The sequence below is a fragment of the Cynara cardunculus genome (genome assembly GCF_001531365.2).
Source record: "Cynara cardunculus var. scolymus isolate 2C chromosome LG 11, CcrdV1, whole genome shotgun sequence".
Classification (NCBI taxonomy): Eukaryota; Viridiplantae; Streptophyta; class Magnoliopsida; order Asterales; family Asteraceae; genus Cynara; species Cynara cardunculus.
Window position 1 is genome coordinate 21,036,831 of NC_037538.1, and position 9,691 is coordinate 21,046,521.

General features: G+C 39.9%; 1 non-coding gene across 1 annotated transcript; it reads right to left on the minus strand.

Annotated features, from left to right (window-relative positions):
• Positions 1 to 1,031: 1,031 nt before the first annotated feature.
• Positions 1,032 to 1,138, minus strand: LOC112522315. Its single transcript, XR_003070150.1, has one exon. It is a non-coding gene; the product is annotated as a small nucleolar RNA R71 (small nucleolar RNA).
• Between the last annotated feature and the right edge of the window lie 8,553 nt (positions 1,139 to 9,691).

Below are 9,691 nucleotides of genomic sequence, written 5' to 3' on the forward strand. Positions count from 1 at the left end.
GCTTTATTATTCCACTTTATTATTCTGTTATATTACCTGTGTTAACTCAGAATCAAACTAAAGTCTTCGTTTTCGTCATCTGAAATCTTTTCTTTTGTTGGACTCTTATTTAACTTTTGTTCCAATCCCTGTGGACGATATTCCGGTACTTATACCACTTTATTACTTGGAAAGACGACGTTGGGCTGTATTGTATACTTGCTTTGTGGCCCAATTTCATTAAATCTAAAGGTAAAGGATTTGACCGACCAAGTTTTTGGCGCCGTTGCCGAGGATAGGCAAGCTTAAAGTTTTCTTTTTGAGTAAAGTAAAAGATTTGATTTTTCTAGTACCTGTTTTTGAAAAGTGGTGTATGCCAAGAACACATCGTGGGGAATTTTTTGAATTTGATTCAGACAATGAGAGAACATTTCACCATAGAATGAGGGCTCAGAGAGCATTTCAGGCTCTACTCCCTCCCAACATGGAGTTACCTGCTCCCAACATTCCGGAAGTACCACATTTGGAAAACCAACCGCCAATTTTTGGGCAAATACCACCGTTCCCAATTTTTCACCAAGGAAACCCACATCATGATAATGATAATAATTTGGATACAGAATCGGACCCTAATGAGCAGCAAAGGGCACAAACTCCGAATATCATTAATCTGGCAAATTCCAAAAATGGACGGATCATGGATTATGCTATCCCGGATTTTAAGCAATTAAATTCTGGGATAATTAGACCACATATGACCGCTCTTCATTTCAAGCTAAAACCAATAATGTTTCACATGTTACAGACTAATGGTCAATTTGCTGGACTGCTCTCAGAGGACCCACATTCTCATTTGAAGTCTTTTATGGAAATCACAGATGCCTTCCTGATCCCGGGAGTGTCAAATGACGCTCTCAGACTTACTTTATTTCCATTTTCATTACGGGATCGGGCAAAAGCATGGTTTAATTCTTTAACAACAGGATTTGTGCCGTCATGGAGTAACATGGCAGAAAAAATTTTGCAAAATATTTTCCACCAACAAGGACGCTAAGTCCAGAAACGAAAGCTGTCTTTTTAAACAACTGGATGATGAAGTTATTCCTGACACGTGGGAAAGGTTTAAGTAGCTGTTGAGGAAATGTCCGCACCATGGCATTCCGTACTGTATTCAACTTGAGACGTTTTACAATGAGTTAAGTCCCATGGCAAAATAAATGCTCGAGGCGACTACAGGCGGAGCCTTTACAGCCAGTACCTATAATGAAGGATATGAGATCCTAGAAAAGATATCAGCAAACAATGGGCATTGGGTAGACTCACGTGCCCAGCCATAGAAAAAGACTGCTGGAATACATGAGGTGGATGCATATACTGCATTAACAGCTCAGCTYACCTCCATGACCAATTTATTGAAAAATTTAACTTCTGGTCAAGGAGTACAGCAAGCTACTCACACATCTGTTCCAACAGTCCTATTTGTTCAATGTGTGTGCTGTGGTGGGGATCATTCATATGAACATTGTACTCATAATTCTGAATTAGTAAATTATGTTCAAAACAGATCTAATCCCTACTCTAACTCATATAATGCCAGTTGGAGACAGCACCCGAACTTTTCTTGGACCAGTCCCAGCCTTAATCCACCAGTCCATAAGCAACAAGGAAATTCTAATTTCCAACCACAGCATCATGCAAACAGTTGTAACTCTCAGAACCACCAACAAAGTTTTCAAAAATCTCAGCCACATTTTCTGAACAAACCTCCTCCACAGGCAGAATCATCATCTTCTTTGGAAGCAATGATTAAAGGGCTTTTAGCACAGTCTCAAGCCCAAAATCAAGCTTTGATTAATCAACAAAATGCTGCCATCAGGAATTTAGAGACTCAAGTCAGTCAACTTGCACTTAACCAGAATAGTTGAGCCCTTGGAACCTTGCCCAGTAATACAGAAGTCCCTAGAGACCTAGGAAAGGAACATGTGAAAGTAGTGACTCTTAGGAGTGGAAAGGAGTTGACAGAAAAATGCAGAAAAGATAATACACCAAGACTGTCAGAACCTAGTGATCTAGTGTCGGTCCCTCTCAAAGAAGGACCGGTCCCACTTTTGGAAAAACAAACATCTGAAACCACTACTCTTGTTCCCCCTAGATCAGACTTCCCGTTACTTTTTTCAGAAGAGATTCTGAAGAAGTTAGAAGGGACTGAGGTTGTAGAAATCCCTAAGCTTGATAATAAGATTCCACCAGAACCACTAAAGAGCACCACAAAGACTCGGGGAATTCAAGACCCATCTTGCTCAACACCTCCAAGCAAGAATGTGATAAAACCAGTCCCTCCTTATGTTCCTTACCCCCAAAGGTTGAGGAATCAGAAAGAGGAATTGCATTTTAAAAAGTTCTTGGATGTGTTTAAAGAATTGCACATCAACATACCCCTTGTTGAAGCAATTGAGCAAATGCCTAGTTATGCTATGTTTTTGAAGGATATCTTAAGCAAGAAGAAGAAGTTGACTGAATATGAGACAGTAGCCCTAACTGAAGGATGTAGTACACTTCTGACCAATAGCATACCCCATAAGCTAAAAGATCTAGGGAGTTTTACCATTCCTTGTTCAATAGGAGGGAAGGAGATAGGGAAAGCCCTATGTGACCTAGAAGCTAGTATTAACCTCATGCCTTTGTCTGTCTTTAACACCTTAGGCATAGGAGAGACTAGACCCACCACTGTCACACTCCAATTGGCCAACAAGTCCATAGCATATCCTAAAGGGAAAATTGAAGATGTTTTGGTGCAGGTTGACAAATTCATATTTCCGGCGGACTTTATCATACTAGATTTTGAGGCCGATAAGGACATTCCAATTATTTTAGGAAGACCTTTCTTAGCCATTGGAAGAACCCTGATTGATGTCCAGAGAAGAGAGTTAACCATGAGACTCCAGGACCAAAAAGTCACCTTTAATATCTTCAACTCTCTGAAGTACCCTGATTACTTGGAAGAGTGTTCAAGAATAACTGAGATAGAGGAGGTATGTTTGGAAGAAGGAATTCAAAGAAACCTTAAGTTGGAAGAAGAGTATGATGAGGAAATAGAGGAAATAGGAACTGATGTTGTCCCAGTGGATGCTGCAGCATTTGAGCTGCTTGAAAATAATGAGCAAAAAGACTTCACCCCATCCATAGAATCATCACCTGAGTTGGAGTTAAAGCAACTCCCATCCCACTTGAAATATGCTTTTCTAGGAGAAGAAGGAAAATTGCCTGTCATTATCTCATCTACCCTAGAATTGCATCAAGAAAAGAAACTTGTGGATATGCTGAAATTACACAAGAAGGCCTTAGGATGGACCATTGCTGACCTGAAAGGGATTAGTCCCTCTATTTGTCAACACAAGATCATCTTAGAGGATAAAAACTTCATGTCCATAGAACCTCAGAGAAGGATGAACCCTGTCATGAAAGAGGTAGTCAAGAAATAGATTTTGAAATGGTTAGATGCTGGAGTTATCTTTCCGATAGCCAGTAGTTCTTGGGTTAGTCCGGTCCAGTGTGTTCCCAAGAAAGGAGGGTTCACAGTCATCAACAATGACAAAAATGAACTTATCCCCACCAGAGTTGTTTCAGGTTGGAGAATATGCATAGACTATAGGAGACTAAACAAGGCTACCCAAAAGGACTATTTTTCACTACCTTTCATTGACCAAATGTTAGACAGATTAGCCGGAAAAGAGTACTATTGTTTCTTAGATGGGTATTCAGGGTACAATCAAATAGCCATTTCTCCCGAGGACCAGGAAAAGACTACCTTTACATGTCCTTATGGCACCTTTGCTTTTAGAAGAATGTCATTTGGACTATGTAATGCTCCTRCCACCTTTCAAAGATGTATGATGTCCATATTTTCTGATATGCTTGAAAAATCCATTGAAATATTTATGGATGACTTTTCTGTATATGGCTCATCATTTGACAATTGTTTAAATAATTTGAAAAAGAGCTTAGAAAGGTGTGAGGAAACAGACTTGGTTCTCAATTGGGAATAATGTCACTTCATGGTCAAAGAAGATATTGTTCTTGGGCATTTGGTTTCTAAACGAGGGGTTGAGGTAGATAAGGCAAAACTGGAAGTAATTGAAAAACTACCCGAGCCCACCACTGTTAAGGGAATCAGAAGCTTTCTTGGTTATGCCGGATTTTATAGGTGGTTCATAAAAGATTTTTCAAAAGTTTCAAAAGCTCTCTGTCTACTCCTATAACATGACCAAAAATTCAATTTTAACGATGAGTGCAGAAATGCATTTAAAACTTTGAAGAAAGCTTTGGTTACTGCACCAGTGGTAGTTGCCCCCGACTGGAACAAACCTTTTGAGATCATGTGTGACGCAAGTGATTGGGCGGTAGGTGCTGTGTTAGGGCAAAGGAAGGAGAATGTGTTTCATTCAATCTACTACGCAAGTAAGATTTTGAATGAAACACAAATCAATTACACCACAACTGAGAAAGAATTATTGGCCATAGTTTTTGCTTTTGAGAGGTTTAGGTCCTATTTGATGGGAACAAAGGTAATTGTGCATACTGATCATGCAGCCATCAAGTACCTGATCTCAATGAAAGATGCAAAACCGATGTTAATAAGATGGGTGCTTTTGTTGCAAGAATTTAACTTAGAGATACTTGATAGGAAGGGAATAGAGAATCAAGTGGCATACCATTTATCTAGGTTAGAAGAACCTGAGAGAGAGGGAATGGACATTAATGATACTTTTCCAGATGAAAGAATCCTCATGATAGACCAACCTAAAACACCATGGTTTGTTGATTTAGCTAATTTCATGGCCTGTGGAATAAAACCCTCCGATTACACAGGCCGCATGTTAAAGAAATTCTTTCATGATGCTAAATCTTATTTGTGGGATGACCCGTTTCTATTTAGACTTGGTGCAGATCAGATTCTGAGAAGATGCGTGCCTGAATCTGAAGTAGCAGCAATCCTGCATCATTGCCATCATGCACCATATGGGGGCCATTTTGGAGGCCAAAGGACTGCAACCAAGGTCCTACAGTCAGGTTTCTATTGACCAACAATTTTTAAAGATTCCCATAATTTTGCACAAAGGTGCAACGAATGTCAAAGGAGTGGCTCCATTTCCAAAAGAAATAAAATGCCATTAAATGGGATACTTGAAGTTGAATTATTTGACGTATGGGGAATAGACTTTATAGGTCCTTTCCCCCCATCAAATAATTGCCAGTACATTCTTGTGGCTGTTGACTATGTATCCAAGTGGGTAGAAGCCATGGCATGTGTGTCAAATGACGCAAAAATTGTGGTTAAGTTCCTTCAAAAACAAATTTTCACACGGTTCGGTACTCCGAGGGCACTAATCAGGGACGAGGGTACCCACTTTGTGAACAATTTGTTGAAAGGAGTTCTTGAAAAATATAATATTAACCAGAGAATTGTCACGACTTATCATCCATAAACAAATGGCTTAGCTGAGCTCTCTAATAGAGAAATTAAAGGCATTTTGGAAAAAATTGTAAAACCTAATAGAAAGGATTGGGCATTTAAATTAGACGACGCTTTATGGGCATATAGAACAACTTTTAAAACACCAATAGGTATGTCCCCATACAAGCTAGTTTATGGAAAAGCCTGTCATCTACCTTTAGAACTGGAGCACAAAGCATACTGGGCTATCAAAGAGCTCAATAGGTCTTTGAATGAAGCCAGAAAGAAAAGGAAGTTACAACTGTGTGAACTGGATGAACATAGGTTGTTGTCTTATGAGAATGCCAAACTTTATAAGGAAAAGACAAAGAAATGGCATGATAACAGAATCTAGCACAGAGAATTGAGAGAAGGCCAACAAGTGCTTTTATTTAATTCTAGACTGAAGTTATTCCCTGGAAAACTTAAGTCTAGATGGTCTGGGCCTTTTCTTATTTCTAAAGTTTATCCTTATGGAGCAGTGGATTTGGTAAACCCGGAAGATAATTCTATTTTCAAGGTTAATGGCCAAAGGGTAAAAGTGTACCATAATCCGGCGGCGGTCTCAGAACAGCACTCTGAGGACTGTGTTGGTCCCTGCTAAAATCTCAAAGATCCCCCTTAGACTTCTTAAAAGTCCACATTTGTTTGTAAATAAATTTCAAATTCATAGGATGGTTGTGTTTTAAAGTTTTCATGGCTTAGTGTGTTTTGAATAAAAGATTGGTGAGCTGCTCATAATGTTGCAGCATTCTAGGCCTACAGCTCTGTGTGAAATGGAGAAAGTGGGTTGATCTTTAATTTTTAAACTTTTCTTGAAAAAGATTGTTTTTATGGTGTTAGGGAGATTGACGTTGGTTTTTGAAAAAGGAAAAAGAGGGAGAAAATGGGTTAAGATAAAACCAAGGTTAAGGTCTTAGGATAGTACAAGAGAGTACAAGGTGGTACAAGGTAACTTGCACAACCTTTTACACTATCATTACTAACTTTTCAGTCAAAAGGTGAAAATTGTCACAAGGTGATAGGTTGGGGTTTGAGGGTTGTGTCTCAATTAATGAGGAGGCTTAAGTTTTAATGACCCTGTACCTTCCTTGAGAAACCGCCGGCTGGTAACCTCTTAGACCCACTAAGTGTTACTTAGAAAACCATCATTAAACTGCCTTTTTCTTAACCCACATTTTCAATCACCCATCCCCCCACTCTTCCCTCCATTACTCTCCCCGTCACTCCAAAGTCTCACCACCATCACTGGCCTAAAACCACCACCACCGTACCTGCTGTCACTCAAAATCCTCCTCATTTCTGCATTTTTCCATCTCCATCCTCCATCATTTGCTATCTTCAACCATGGTTAGGCTAAAGAGAGTAGCTACCTGTCCCCCTCCAAGAGGACCTCTTCGAAGGAGCAATCGTAGGAGGACCACTGTTCTACCCTCAAATGCTAAAATAGAGTTGGTAGAACTAAGTGAAAACACTGACTCCCTGTCCATGAGTGAAGAGGAGGTTGTTTCTACTCATCCACAGTCAGCTGTCCCTTCATCTTCCACCATGGCCGAATCAAGCCAAAGAAGAGTTCAACTCCATGGCCTCAATGAACCTCCTGTGGATGAATCAGAGCATGACATTGAGGTAATTTTCAACCCTACTGTGCTTGTAGAAGACTATATTTTATCTGAGTCTGAGGAAGATGCCACTAAGGAAGAAGACTTGGGAAGGGTTTATTTGCTTCCTTAGAATGATGAAACCTCCCATGCCCCCATTCAAGATTTTGTTGAGGCGGCACCTCAAAGCAAGGACTTTGAGGTCATTGATGATATCTTGGCCAAAATGGGGATAGACCATTCTAAGCAGAGTACTGAGGAACAAACATCCATGGATGTTCTACTAGAGGCTGTTGATTCATTAGCCTCCCCTAGTCCCACTCATGTGATGCCTGCCTCTAAGAAGAGGAAGGCCTTGGGAAAGAAGTCAGCCAAGAAAACTACTCAAACCACAGGTCCTGCACCTAAAAAGAAGAAAGCTGATGCTGTTGAAAAAGGCAAGGCAACAGCTTTAGATGACTCTCTTAGAAGAATCACAAGGCAGTCACAGAATGCTGCAACATCCAAAGAACAGCCTGCTCCCACTTCCTCCACTCCAGCAATCACAAAGAGATCCATGCTACCTTTGGAGGGTTTTAGTTCTGTCAAGGCAAAGGCTCTGTTTGAGAAATTCAAAGATAAGACTGCTTGGCCCAATAAAGGTTTCGATCCCAAGAGTGTGGAAGAGTGCCCATTTATCAGAGAGGTGATTAGTAGTTTGGGATGGAAAAGCTTCTGTGAGGTATATAGCTCTTACAATCTCTCACTTATTAGAGAGTTCTATGCTTAGGTTGCTGCTAGCAATTCCTGTATGATCAAGGTTAGAGGTGTATGCTTATCTTTTGATGATGAGACATTAAACAATGTCTTAGGTCTCACCACTCATTTAAATTCAGACTTTGAGATCCTTAAGCATACTGCCTCTGAGTCTAAGCTTAATAAAATCTGTGAGGCAGTGGCAAGACTAGACACCACATGGGAGCATCATGCAAACTTTTCACTTAGGGTCTTCAAGGCTGCCAATTTGACCCCAAATGCTAATGTTTGGGTCAATTTTGTCAAGCACTCTCTACACCCTACCACCCATGACAGTTCCCTTAATGTTGATAGGATGATCTTGTTGTATTGCATTCTAAAGGGGAAAACCATTAATGTGGGAGAGATATTACACAAGGCTATTGTGTATTGTACTAACAGGACCCAAGGGAAGTTGTATCTCCCTGGGGTCATTGACAGGTTGTTGAAGAGTGAGGGGGTACCTGTTTTCAAGGAAGATGTCATCATAAAGGAAGGAGCAGAAAGGTCTATTATAGACCTAAAGGCTGTGTCAAGGCTGAAGGAGAGGACAAGCAGAACTATGGGAGCAGTAGACTTGATGGGAATGATTCAAGATTTGCTATCTCAAAACAGCAACCTGTTGGACAGCATCTTGATGCAAAGATCAGAAACTGTGGACAAGATGGAGGAGCTGAAAGTAGAGGTGAAGAAGCAGATTAAAAAGGGACAGAGGCAGGGGAAACGAGACTTAAGAGAGTTGAAAGTAAAGATGAAGGAAATGGTGAGCAAGAGATTGAAGCAGATGGGCAAAAGGCTGAAGAACCTCAAAGAAGAAAACAAGAGGCTAAAAGAAGAGAATGAGCAGCTTAGAGAAGCAGCCTTGGATGCAGCCATGGAGCCACAAGCCACACAGCCTACTCCCTTGGAGTAGGACATGTTCATTCATCTTTAGCCTCCAACTTTTATTTTTTATTTCGAGTCTTGGGATAGTTTTCTTACTTTTTAGCTTTATTTTCATACTTGATTACATGATCATTGCTTATAGTTCTTGATATCATAGCCTAAATAAATTTTAGGATAAATAGCCATTCACCTACTAAATAGTGTTCTTGTTAGAACTAGCATATGTCTTTTCTTGAGCCACCTTTCACTCACACACCAATACACATTTGGAGGTATGATTTAGGCCATTCTTCATTTAACTCTCAAACAAGCCACTTGTTGCCTCATACACTTTCCACCAACATAGCCAATGAGGGCATTGTCAAAAGTCCAAGTTTTGGGGAGGGTATACCACAAAGGCCAAAATTCCAAAACAAAATAGCAAAGCTCTAAAGCCTTTGTGGGATCTGTTTTAATAAGCACAAAAATGTCCCATAGGGGCAATGTGCATGCTTTCATCATAAAGTGCACAAAAGTGCCAAAAATTTTAAAAATTAAATGATGAAGCATAATTGAAAAAAGCAAAGTGAGAAAAGAAAATAGCCAAAGAGAGGAGAGCCTTAAACAAGTCCTATTGACCCTAGCATGAAAAAGGTGTGTTGAGTTCATTAAGGAGAAGACTAGTGCTAGCATAAGGTTCATACATGAAAAGAAGGCTTTGAATGGTTTGCTAAAAATTTATGAAGGGCTATGATGTTCATGAATGATATACTTTGCTTTGTATGTGCACTTACTGCCTTGATCTTGTATACCTTGCTATATTGAGTCATTTTTAGTTGTCATTTGGTTGTTTGGGGACAAGCAACACTTTAAGTTTGGGGGTGTGATAAGCATGGTTTATTACATGTTTAAAGTACCCATTTCTTATGTTTAATAGGTAGATTTTCCTAGTTTATCCCAACCTTGAGTCATTTTTACT